This window comes from Ursus americanus, chromosome 24 (genome assembly GCF_024610735.1).
Source record: "Ursus americanus isolate L20-20 chromosome 24, mUrsAme1.1.p, whole genome shotgun sequence".
In the NCBI taxonomy this organism is placed as follows: Eukaryota; Metazoa; Chordata; class Mammalia; order Carnivora; family Ursidae; genus Ursus; species Ursus americanus.
Window position 1 is genome coordinate 30,870,199 of NC_142150.1, and position 13,202 is coordinate 30,883,400.

At 41.6% G+C, this 13,202-nt stretch overlaps 1 protein-coding gene across 1 annotated transcript in view; it reads right to left on the bottom strand.

Moving 5' to 3' along the window:
- The window catches only part of CKAP5 (cytoskeleton associated protein 5), a 108,076-nt gene extending 100,670 nt beyond the window's left edge, over window positions 1-7,406 (bottom strand). Inside the window, exon 1 of the mRNA XM_045786544.2 lies at window positions 7,317-7,406. The gene's annotated coding sequence lies outside the window, so the exon portion shown is untranslated. The remainder of the gene's footprint in view (window positions 1-7,316) is intronic.
- Between the last annotated feature and the right edge of the window lie 5,796 nt (window positions 7,407-13,202).

Genomic DNA, 13,202 nt, shown 5'->3' on the forward strand with positions numbered 1-13,202 from the left:
AAACCATTGTGGGGGCACCTGGGTGGCTCAGTCATGGGGCATCTGCCTTTGGCTCAGGGTGTGATCCTGGGATCCTGGGATCAAGCCCCACACTGGGCTCCTCCGCTGGGAGCCTGCTTCTTCCTCTCCCACTCCCCCTGCTTGTGCTCCCTCTCTTGCTGGCTGTCTCTCTCTCTGTCAAATAAATAAATAAAAAAATTAAAAAAAAACATTGTGAATAAATAAAAAAAAATAAAACAACAAAAGTGATTAGGGAGTAAGATGTTCTAGTATACTAATAATCATTTAAACTTTTCAGGATAATCTATGACTGCCACAGACGTATGAGGGACTCTTGCACCAAATCTAAATGGTTCCAATATGGCTTTTTTGAATTTTAATGTTTTACATTTTGTAGTTTTTCTTCCTCAATCCTTTTGATCAAGCTAACACTTTAAGTTAGCTTGTAGCAGTGCTGCCTTTTTAAGTTTTAGCTCTTGATTTAAAGAACCAAGCAAGCTGAAACTGTGCCTAAGAGAGAATAGGATCTATTTGAGGGAAGCCAATAAAATCTGTGATATCTACTTAGGCTGCTGAAAAACCTTTTTTGGTTTATTTCCTGGTCGTTGACTTTCAGATACATAAAATGCTACTTTAAGTCTTAGGATTGAAAAATGAAAAAACAATACAAAACAAATACGCATCCACATTAAACGAATGAATTTCATTTCAAGAAATTCTTGAAACTACTCAATTTTTTTCTCATTTTTATAGAAAGGATCTAAAAATCACTTTAATTAATAACAAATCTCTAAAAAATAAGAGATCAAAGAAGTAGGTCTCTTATCTCTTCATAAAATAACAAAAATCATGTTTGAAGAGACAAGGTCAAGAGACATGAGGTCATCATGGCTTATCTGACACCATAGCTATGACAAAAATATTTGACCATTCCAGCTGAGTCAGAATTTATGCTTTGAATGCATCTCTAAACAAAGATCATATCCCAGGTCAAATAACTGCTGTTACCAAGTCATGGAAAACAATGTTTTCTGTGGCACTTAAAAAGTGTTAATTGGGGGGTAAAGTTAGATCTCAGTAAAAAGCAAGTTACAAAGAGGACATCTGTTTGGGACCTAAGCTTCCTCTGAATGTTGGAGAGAACTGTATGCATTCATACTAAGTTTAATAAACAGACAGAAAGATACAGAAACAATTGTATGTATATGCATATACATGGGTTAGCATACACACATATATTACTTAGCTCTGTTCACTGAGAGGGCCTAGATATAATGACACCCCCAGCAATGAGCACACAGAGCACCGAGATCTTGGTTTCTATAAATCACTGTCCAGTAAAAGGAACCACGGCTCCTTGGAGAAATGACTGATTCTAGGGTTGGGCCAGGGAAAATGTCTGGGGCACCCAGAAAGTAAGGAAATGCTGAAAAAGAAAAAAAGGATGGAGACATGTCAAAGGGACAAAGGAGCAAACATGAAAGATCTCCCAATGGTCAAAGCTGGAACAACTGAGCAAAAAAATAAGTAACACAGAATCCAATTATAACCAAAAGTACAAAATAGATATACTGATATTGAGAAATGGTTGAATAAAGAAATGAATTGGGGGAGAAGAGACAAATCTTCCTTCCGAAATTTCAAATAATAAATGCAGATACTCTTAAGTGGTACTTAAGCCCCCCACCCACTCTGAGGGTGGGCTAGACTTAGTGATTCACTTCCAAAGAATCAGTATAGAAAAGGAAAAATAGTAACCTCATGATATTAACATGGCAAACACTACCTTAACCAAGTGATCAAGATCAATATCATTGGTGATATCATGTTGATGTCACATATCCTGATATGAAATGACAGTATTCTGTGGCATTCTTTCCATAAACATGTAACTCTTGCCTAATAACAAGAGACATATCAGATAAACTCAAGGAGGGACATTACACAAAATAACTGCACAAGGAACTGTACGTAAGCACTGTACTTTGTTGATAAAGTTGTTTCCCATCAGAGTATGGGTTAACAACTCTGATGCTGCTATAGATGTATACTGGAATTGAACAACTAAGTAAATGGATGGCGGAAGCCAGGTTTCTACTGTTGATGTGGAAATTCACAGATCAGCAAGGGGAGAAGGCTAGAATGATCTATGTGGTAATGGACTAGAATTGGAGGTATCAGTAAGAACTCATGTTTAACTTAATAAATATAGTTACAGATGATTATACACAGAAATATTTACAGACAGGTCTATATACAAGAGTTAGTATAAAACTAACTCTGCTCCGTTAGCTTAGAGGGCTTAAAAGAAAGCAGCAATGAGGGCGCCTGGGTGGCTCAGTCAGTTAAGCATCTGCCTTCGGCTCAGGTCATGATACCGGAGTCCTAAGGTGGAGTCCTGCATCTGGCTTCCTGCTCAGTGGGGAGTCTGCTTCTCCCTCTGCCCTTCACCAGCTTGTGCTCTCTCTCTCTCAAATAAATAAATAAAATCTTAAAAAAAAGAAAAGAAAGCAAGCAGCAATGAGAACACTTAGTGCCCAAATCTTGGTTTCTTATACCATTCTTCAATAAAAGGAAGCAGAGCTCCTTGGAGAAATAGCTGATTTTAGCACTGTGACAAGAAATACACGAGATGAGCATGGAGCACCTTGTAGTGCCAGAAAGTAGGGGAATGTTAAAAAATGATTATATTAACACACACACACACACACACACACACACACACACACACACACACACTGATGTCGGTATGTTAAAGGGGCACGAGTTAACTAAAAGAGCTCCCAAAGGACAAAGCTGGAACAATCTGAGCAATAAAGTAGTATTGGAATATAACAAAGTATAAAATAGATATCCTTCATTCCATATTGATGTAAGTAAATACTTGACTAAATTAATAAATGAGGAACTAGAGACAAATTTCCCATGCAGAAGAATTCCAAATAAGTTATGTAGATACTCTACCCCAAAGAACAGGTAGCATAACTCTTCATTCCTTAAATGTAGGCAGCACAGTTACTTTTTTCTAAAGAGGACAGTATGGAATGCGGAAAAAAAATTTACTTTATAGAGGAGTAACCTGACAAACATTACCTCAGCCAGGTGATCAAAGTCAATATCAACAGTCATAAATCATACTGATAGCATGTATCCTTGATATGATATGATGAAACTAGCACTTTCTCTTGCCATCATCCTCTCCAAAACACATAACCCCAGTCTAACCATGAGAAAAACATCAGATGAATTCCAGTAATGGGACACCCTAAAATATCTTGACCAATACCCCTAAAAATTTCAATAGAAAGTTAAAAAAAAGGGGGGGGCACCTGGGTGGCTCAGTTGGTTAAGTGTCCAACTCTTGATCTTGGCTCAGCTCATGATCTCAGGGTCGTGAGATCAAGCCCTGTGGCAGGCCCCAGCAGGCTCCACACTGAGTGTGGATTCTCTCTTTGTCCCCCACCACTTGCATGTGAGTGTGCACATCTGCCCTTTCTTTCCCTCAAAAAATAAAAATAAAAAAATAACAACAGAGGGGGCACCTGGTGGCTCAGTTGGTAGAGCATGTAATCTTGATCTCAGGGTTGTGAGTTCGATCCCCACATTGGGTGTGAAGCCTACTTAAAAAATAAAATAAAATCTTAAAAAATAAATAATAATAACAACAGCAGCAACAGGAGTGGGGAAGCCAAATCTACCTTTCCTCCCAGCTGACGCAAACATAAAACTACCCTTTTTCCAGTTTTCTTAGTTGAAGACTTTCCAAATTAGTCTGTTGAGATACGGCTCACATCTAAAGACACAGTAACACAGCCAGCTCTGGTTATATACTTACTGTCTTTATCACTTTATCACATAGAGAAGACTGTGACAGTTTTGGCCAATTTTATTCAACAAATATTTTTTGACTACCTTTTTTGTTCCAAGCATTGCTTGAGCACTGAGGTAACCTCAAAGGTAAAAGAAGGAAAAAAAATCTGTACTCTGCTTTCTTTTTCTGTAAGGAAATCAGACAATACACAACCAAACAATAAATGACCTACCAGATAGTGATAAATGCTATGAAGTGAATAAAAAAGGAAAGTGAGGCAAAAGTGACCTAGAAGGCTACTCTAATTGGAAGCATAGAAAATGCCTGTTTTAAGGAGATGACATTTGAGTTGAGACCTGAGTAGAGCTGGTACACAAAGAGAACAGCAAATGTAAAGGCCAAAAAAGAATAAGTTTAACATGCTTGAGGTATCTCACATAAAGAGGGTAACTGCCCTGATAGGAAAGAGATAAGTGAACTTGAGGTAAAAATACAAGTCATTTAAGGGGGGCGCCTGGGTGGCAGAGCGGTTAGGCGTCTGCCTTCAGCTCAGGGCGTGATCCCAGCGTTATGGGATCAAGCCCCACATCAGGCTCCTCCACTATGAGCCTGCTTCTTCCTCTCCCACTCCCTCTGCTTGTGTTCCCTCTCTCGCTGGCTGTCTCTATCTCTGTCAAATAAATAAATAAAATCTTTAAAAAAAAAAAATACAAATCATTTAAGGATCTCAAACCACTCCAACATTGCTCAACAGGAATCCATCAGTGGTAATTAGATCAAGATCTCAATTCTATGCTCCCCCAGAATCTTCCCCAAAGTAACAGCTGTCTAGTAAATAATATATTTTGAACTGCCCCATCTTCCGTCTAAAAGCTACCATGCCTATCATTCATATTTTCTCATGGCTCTGCTAGAAGTGTTAAGAAAAAAGGGAGAGGGAGTATTCTACCAAGAAAGTGCTCCTGAATTCTCCTTAACAGATCTCATTACTTCATACAGCACAACCATAGGCTAAAAACAAAGGCCCTGGAGACAGACTAACTTGGGTTCAAATTCAGATTCTATTAGTTGTACGATCTTGAATAAGTTGCATAACCTTTCAAAGACTCAGTTTCCTCATCTGTAAAAAGCTGTGAGGGTTAAAAGATAAAATCTGGCACCCAGTGACTATTCAACAAATGTTAGCTATCGCTAATAAAAGTATTTGAGTATTTATTTTGTTCAAGGACCAGAGCTGGGCCAGAGGGATTATAGAAAATACAATTTGCTGCAGCAAATTGTTTGAGAGATAAAACTGTCAAACTCCCTTAGGTCAGGAGCTTTGTCTTTTTCTGGTTCACTGGTATATTCCCAGAATCTAGAACAGTGTTTAACACACAGTAGGCATCAATCTCAGTAATGTGTTGAATGAATGAACGAGACTCCATTAAGTCAAAGGAGCATAAAAGAGCCTGGTTTTACTTTAAAATAAAGAAAAGTTTTCATTCCACATCAAGATTTTATTTATTTACTTTTAAAGGTTTTATTTATTCATTTGACAGAAAGAGACAGCCAGCGAGAGAGGGAACACAAGCAGGGGGAGTGGGAGAGGAAGAAGCAGGCTCCCAGAGGAAGAGCCTGACGTGGGGCTCGATCCCAACACTCCAGGATCATGCCCTGAGCCGAAGGCAGACGCTTAACGCCTGAGCCACCCAGGCGCCCCCACATCAAGATTTTAAGCAATATCCTAAGGCCTTGTTAAAGATGTTTTTATTATTTCTAATTACCGCCTCAAAATCTAGAACAGTGTTCATAATATTAAGGTACTCAAATTTATTGCAATTGAAAAGCTCTGCTGCGGGGCGCTTGGTAGGCTCAGTCAGTTAGGCTCAGTCAGTTAAACGTCTGCCTCTGGCTCAGTCATGATCTCAGTGTCCTGGGATGGAGCCCCACATCAGACTCCCTGCTCAGCAGGGAGCCTGTTTCTCCCTCTCCTGCTGTCCCTCCCCTCCCCCATTCATTCCCTCTCTCTCTCAAATAAAATCTTTTTAAAAATTTAAAAAATTAAAAAAATAAATAAAAGAAAAAGCTCTGCTGCTAACATTGACCTGTCAGTTGTAGGCTGTACTACTGTTCATAATTCAAAGCTGATGATCAAAACAGTGAAAGTAACAAAGTATAAGATATATTGTTATGGAATCCCTTGCTTGCCAGTGCTTCAGTGAACAGACTTAGGAAACTTGTGTAAAAATTTTTTTCTCATGGTTGACCAACTAAGTTTAATTAATGCTTGCAAAATAAATTGATTTCACCTCTATATCATTAAATTTTATAAAAACAACATTACAGTTTGTCCAGTCACTTAAGAAAAGTCCAAATCTTTTACACTTCTTACAAGTTTCAAAAAGATTGTTAGCTTAATACATTGGCTCTTTAGGTCAAAGAAGGACTTTTCAGGGTGATGAAAATGGAGAAAGAAGGAGTTCACCTCTCTAAAAATGAGTTTTCAATTACTATAATTATGCATAAAATAAGACAGGCAGCATTTCTGGGCCAAGATTTGATGCCTTAGTTCCCCGTGAGAATTTGAGCCAAGCATAAATTTGGGGCAAGTTCTGCAAAAACCACTTTACCCTCTATTGATGCTGAATGAAAAACTCATTGTTAGGATTCATCAACACGAATATATTTTCTAACACACAGTAGCCACTCTGGCAACATCGCTTTCACTATTTCCTATCCCAGAAACAAAACAGGATGCATTTAAATCCTGCCTGACAGTTACCACGATTGTAGGGTAGCTATCTCAACAGCCTAAGAATCGTAAGAGCTAAAAAGTAAAAATCTACGCTTACCGAACCGTAAAGTAACAGGGCCTGCTCAAGCTAACCTACACTGGTGGCTATTGTATTGGTCCGCGAAACCCTTCAGAGCTGGAAAGATACCTGAACTCTACTGACACCTTTTGAGAGAGAAAGCTCGGCGTGAGGGCGGAGCGGTATGATCGGAATTGTTAAAACCGCAGCAAGCCGGCAGGGACACAGGTGCGCGGGCAGGCCCCGGTACCGCAGTCCTTGTCATGCTCCGAGACGACCGGGCCCTTCACAACCACGACAGCCCTCCTAGGTTCTTATTCACTCATTCATTCATTTGACAATTACGCGAGGGGCACCGTAGCAGGGCCGGCTCGCAGGGCCCCCGCCCCAGCCCCGGAACACCCACAGCCGCCAGGCGCGGCCCTGCGCCGCCAGGATTCCCCCGACGCTGCCGCCCGCACCCCGCCGCGGCGCGCTCGGGTCACCCGGATCCCAGCTTCGGCCGCACACGAGCGCCCACGCCCCCCGCCCTCCCAGCCGCGGGTCCCCCGGCCTCCGCCCCGCTTCGCCGCCTCAGACCCGCCGGGTTCGTGCGGCGAGGGAGGGGCGATTCCGCGGAGGCCCCCCGCCCGGGGTTCAAGGCCCCCCGGCGCGCGCGACGCTTGGACCCGAAGGCCTAGGTGGGTACGTCGGGCCCACCGGCCACTCACCTCCGCCGGGTCAGAACCGAGGGGCCTGCTCTAAGCCGTTTGAAACCGCTTGGGCCGCCGCACACCCCGCAGTGTCCTCGTTGTTTATTGGCTCTCGACGGACCGCCCATCGCCCGTTTATTGGTCCATTTGAAAGGACTGTGGGCACGCGCCGCCCGCAGCTTTAAAGGGGCCGCGCACAGCCGTGCTTCCTTCAGACCCGGCGCTGCCCGCTCGGGGCGCGATAGGGTCGCTGGAGCAAAAGGTGCCCACGACACTCCCCGCCCCCGCCCCCCAAAGAAGGGCGAAAGATGTGTAGAGAGCTGTGCATCCCTGGCCACCAGCATGTTTCCTTTATTTAATTTTAGCTATTCAAGCTACTGTCAACACCGGGCAATTTTTTAAAAAGTCACTTCATTCATCGAATATTGATTGTTCAGCTAGGTGCGTGAGGGAAACGAGAGAGGCAGCAGGGATATCGTGGAAGGAGCAGTGAGTGGACCCAGGATGCTGGATTCTGGTCTTGGACCCGCTCTAAGTAAATCACTTTTCTCAGTAAATCATTTGTATCTTGGTTTCCTCAAAACAGGGTAACAATGTTTCTCTTACAAGCCTAATGTGAGGATTTAATATAACTAATTTAATGTCTAGGAAAGGTCTTTGAACAGTAAGCATTCTGCAAATGCTTAATACTCCTGTTATTTATAGAAACGACAGGCTTGGTTTATTTAATTTCTGAAAGTCTTGTTTAGCTCTAAAAATAAAATCTTTTTAAAAAGAGGGGGTTGTGTGGCGCCTGGCTGATTCAGTCAATAGAGTTTGCAACTCTTGATCTCAGAGTTGTATGTTCCAACCCCACAGTTGGGTGTAGAGATTATTTAAAAATAAAATCTTAAAAAAAGAAAAGTCTCGGGGCGCCTGGGTGGCTCAGTCGTTAAGCGACTGCCTTCGGCTCAGGGCGTGATCCTGGCGTTCTGGGATCGAGCCCCACATCAGGCTCCTCTGCTGGGAGCCTGCTTCTTCCTCTCCCACTCCCCCTGCTTGTGTTCCCTCTCTCGCTGGCTGTCTCTATCTCTGTCGAATAAATAAAATCTTTACAAAAGAAAAAAGAAAAAAGAAAAGTCTCGTTTAGCTCTAAATTCTATGTTTCTATGAATAAGGTCCAGTCTTTACTTCCAAGAAATTTGCAAACTACAGTGGTCAGAGGAATGAAACATATAGTCTAATCGCTAAAATTCAAAGCAGCATGAGAACCAGGTAAAAGCTGTAGATACTTAGCAAAGGAAGAAATTTGCTAAGAGAGGATCTGTGAAAGGGATGGACTTTTAATCTGGAATTTCAAAGATATGTAATTACCAACAAACTGAACGATGGCGAGGAGATGGGTAAAAGTAATAAAACAATTATTTTTTAATCTATCAAATTGGCAAAGATGAAAAAGTTTGACAACCATTGGTTGGCCAACATTTTTTGAGAAACAGACATTCAAACTCGCTGTTGGTAAGACTGTAATTGGTGCAAACTTTTAGGATGGTTTAGCAGTTATTAAAATGTAAAATGTGGGACACCTAGCCGGCTCAGTCAGAAGAGTGTACAACTCTTAATCTCTGAGATGTGAGTTCAAGCCCCACATTGGGTGTAGAGATTACCTAAAAATAAAATCTTAAAAAAATAAATAAATAAAATGTGTATAATCTCTGGCCCGATAATGCCAATGTTAGGAATTTGTCCCACAGATCTATGCAAGTATGCAAAGAAAAATACCCAAAGATATTCACTGCAGCAACTCTTAAGATAGGGGGGAAAACCCCACAAACAAAAAAACCCTAAACCCTAGAAATTATATGTCCATTCATAGGGAACTTTTTACATAAATTACAGTATATCCACTCAATAGAACACTATGCAACTGTTAAAAAGAATGTGGTTAATCTGTAGGTACCGGTGTAGAAAAAGGGTGCAAATTTTATTTAACTGAAAAAAAAGGCAACTTGCAGAAAAGGATATATGGAATAATTTTATTATATATGATTATAAATGCATATGTATTTGTGTGCATGCCTGAAAATGGTTAGAACATTTCTGGAATTTCAAGAAATTATTTAACAAGGAGAGTGGGTAGGGAGGGAAATGAATTTTTTGCCATTGACATGTTTTGTTTTGAATAGAAGAAGCAGAGAGAATGTCTAGTAAACGAGAAAAGTAGGAGCAAGGGCACAGAAACAAAGTATATGTAGGGAACTGAACTTGTGAGTTTGATTTTAGAGCAGGGCACATGTTGGGGAATAGTGGGCTACAAGATTGACAGAGAAAGGAATATTCTAGGAGGGTCTTGAATACCAAGGTAAGGAATCTGTAGCTTTAAGTAGGTGATAGGGAGCTGTCGAAGGTTTCTGAGCCAGAGAGCAACAAAATCAGAATTGCACTTTAGGAAAACTAATTAGCTTGATTTTCTAAAATGGATTAGAGTTAGAAGCCCAGGTAGGAGTCTGCTATGAGGTGATAGCAGTGGAAATGCTGAGAACAGATTCAAGAGAGTGTGAAGGATTTAGCAACCGACTTGATGCAAAGGTGAGGGTGGGGCCCATTTAGGGAGATGAGTCAAAGAGCATGACTGGATTTGAGCCTAGGGTTTGGGAGGCAGTGATTGCCCAAATGGAAGTAGAAAGTCAGGAGAAGCCAGTCTCAAGAGGAGGGCAAGGAATTTAGTTTTAGCCCTGCTTACTTGTAGGCACATTCAAGCACAATATCTAAGTAGGCCTAGGAAATACAGGATGAGAACTGTGAGAAAAGATTAGGACTCAAGTGATACAGGTGTAGAAAAGATGAAATCCTAACAATGGATGAGACCACAGAGTGGGAGAGTGGAGAGCCAAAAGATAGGGCATGAGGACAGATCCGTAGGTTAGGGGAAGGAGAAAAGAACCAAGCAGAGCAAAAAGGTCACGGTAACTTTTGAGAAATGGGTTAGGAACATGTAGAAAGAGTCTTCTTCAGTCATTGGTTATTGGCATGTTTACTTTATTTAAATATTATGGGAAATAAATTGAAGATTACATTTATAAGGAGAGTGTGATGGTAAAGTGGAATTTGCTCAATAAAGGATGTATGGAGTCTGGATCCTGGAGAGCTTTAGAACGAGACGGCAAATCCCGTTTTGTCTTATATGGTTTATGTGTATAGCCCTACTAGAAGGTGGGCATTGGATGTCTGATTCCATTCCTTTATTTGTTCATTCATTCAACAAATATTTGAATACCTAATACGTGCAGGGACTGTTCTAGGCACTTGGGATAACCAATGCACAAAATAGACCGACAGATACACAGACACACACACACACACACCCCTCTCTTATAGTACTCACATTATAGTGAAAAAGCATGGACGATCAACACATAAATAAATTATATAGTATGTTATTAGACAATATGTGCAATGGGAAAAGAAAAAAGAATAAAACACAGTAAAAGGGATTGGAAAGTAGAGTTAGAAAGACATTAATTTTATAAAGGATGATCAGAGTAGGTTTCATTAAGGAGGTTATCTTTAAGCAAAGACTTGAAGGCGAAGGAGTTAGCCATGAGTTTATCTACAGAAAGGAAGTGCCAGCCAGGGGGCACAGCTTTGCAAAGACCCTAAGTTGGGAGCATGCCTCTAGGTTAGAGAAACAGGGAGGCCAGCACAGCTGAAGCAGAGTAGTTGGCAGTAGGAGGGTAGAATGAGATGAGGTCTGATAGATAATGTAGGGCAGGGAATGGCAGATCCTGTAGGGCCTTGTAGAAACCTAACATAACACCTTGCTCCATAGTAGCTGTTCAGTAAATGTTTGGCCAGTCATCTTTTGCAGTCCACAGTTATCAACAAATAGCTTTTATCTACGTATTTATTAGAGTGATGCGTGCTTACTTTATTCCAGGGGCCTTCAGTAGTTCTACATAAGGAAGGTATTAACAGGGCAGTGAAACCCTTGTAGGCATTAGAGATCAAGGTGAACACTGTATTATTGCAACTGGAAGCAGGAAACAAATGCCAAACATTGCGGCCGTTGAATAACTGTGCTGAGCATTTCTGAAAAGCCTGCAAGGGTGGGGGAAGTGCTCGTCCCATCGTAATCACAAACCACATTCAGGGAGAGAAACAACTCTCTACCATGGGACATGGATCCATATTTGCAGACTAAGAGGAGCAGTTTCGTGACTCACTTCCTTTCAACTTTCAGTCCAGGTACCTCGTGCATTATTCCCTGGAGAGAGCAGTGGTGACATTAACACAGGTCTCAAGTGGCTGTGAGTTTTCATGCCTTGCCTGGCCTCCAAGCCTCTCCCAGATTGCACTGGTTGCATTTAATAGGTGATCAAATGAATGAATAACCCTTTTCTCATAGCCCATTTTCCCACAGCCCCCCAAATGCAGGCCATCCAAGAACTCTGACCACAGAAACACCAGCCCCATCAAAGAGGAAGGAGGCAGAGGGAGAGATAGGGACCTCATTAGCAGGCTGTCAACAGGCTTTTAGGGGCTGGAGGGAAAACCACTAAGAAGGACAAGATAAGTGAGAGTTCTTGGCTGTTTGTGTCTTGTAAAATGACAGAGGCAGATTGCGTAGCTTGGGGCTAACTCCAGCCTTGGGTTTAAACTCAGACCCTTAATTAGTCTGTCTGGATCTGTTTTAACATCATGTCGAGGAGTCCAAAATTGTGAGTTGGAGCCTTGACTGGAAACAAAACTCTGTTCCCTATGCTGAGCTCTGTTTAGTCTCTGCCAGCCACTTAATGGGAGAATGATCTAGAGAGAAAATAAATGGGCAAGTAAGGGAATGTTACAAAACAAAGGCTGCCTGAAACACCCCCAGACACACATCCTATTAAGTGGATCAGTTGAGTCACCTTCACATATGAAGACAAGACCTACTCACAAACTGTTTCTTAGCCATGGAAAGGGCTCACCTACATTTTTCACTATGTCCATAAGTAGAAATAACTGAAGTTTACTCTATGTTCTTGAAATTCAGTGCATTACACTTAGAGCCTTCTGCACCCTCAGCTCTCTAGATGCTTTTTCTAAGTTCCTCTGCAGTACTGACTTTGTTTTCTGTAGGACTAGGCTTGGTGAAACCTTCAGTTCATGCCTTGGAGACCTCTCTATGGGCCACAGAGATCTTTTTTATCTTAGGTTCCATCGTTTGTTCATGCAATATAGAAATAAGGTCAGTGACTATATTTTGAACATAATTAGCTTGTAAAAATATGTCCAGTATGTTAGAATTTGACCAACCGTCTCCCTACTCATCAGTTTCAGGTTTTATATCCAGAGAACCAGACAAGGAATTCTCAACTCTTGTTTCATCCCCAAGATTTCTTGGAAGAACATACAAACAAGTTTCAGGCTAGAAATGACCTTAGGAATCATCTGCCTCAAACTTTTCATTTTACTGATCAGGAAAGTAAAAGCCAGAGCATGTTCATAACCTGAAAACAGGGTGCTAAGTCCTTGACACTGTTGCTGAAGTATCATCTGCCCTCTCTCCAGATTCTTATCAAGACCGGGGCCATCAGGCCAGGCCTCCTTTTCCTCTCCCACTTCCTAACCCTAAAGTGACAGGACAGTCCCAGGTTAGCGAGACTTTTATGGCTCAGGCAGGGTTGAATACCTGGTTATACTGGCTCATGTGATCACAAGGTGTCAAAATGCATTCGCCAAACTTTGTCCTCCCAGAAACATCTCCCAGTCTTTTGAGCAAATGGTGTGTGCTCAATGCATTCATTTTTTCTTCTCATTTGAAAAGTTATTCCTGAGTTTCCAGCTCTCGTGGTCACTGTTCATGGTCTGGCCCATAACCCTAGCCTTTGGGAAAGGGTACTTTCTACAGGTATATAGGTTCATGCTTTAAGCTGGATTTCATTG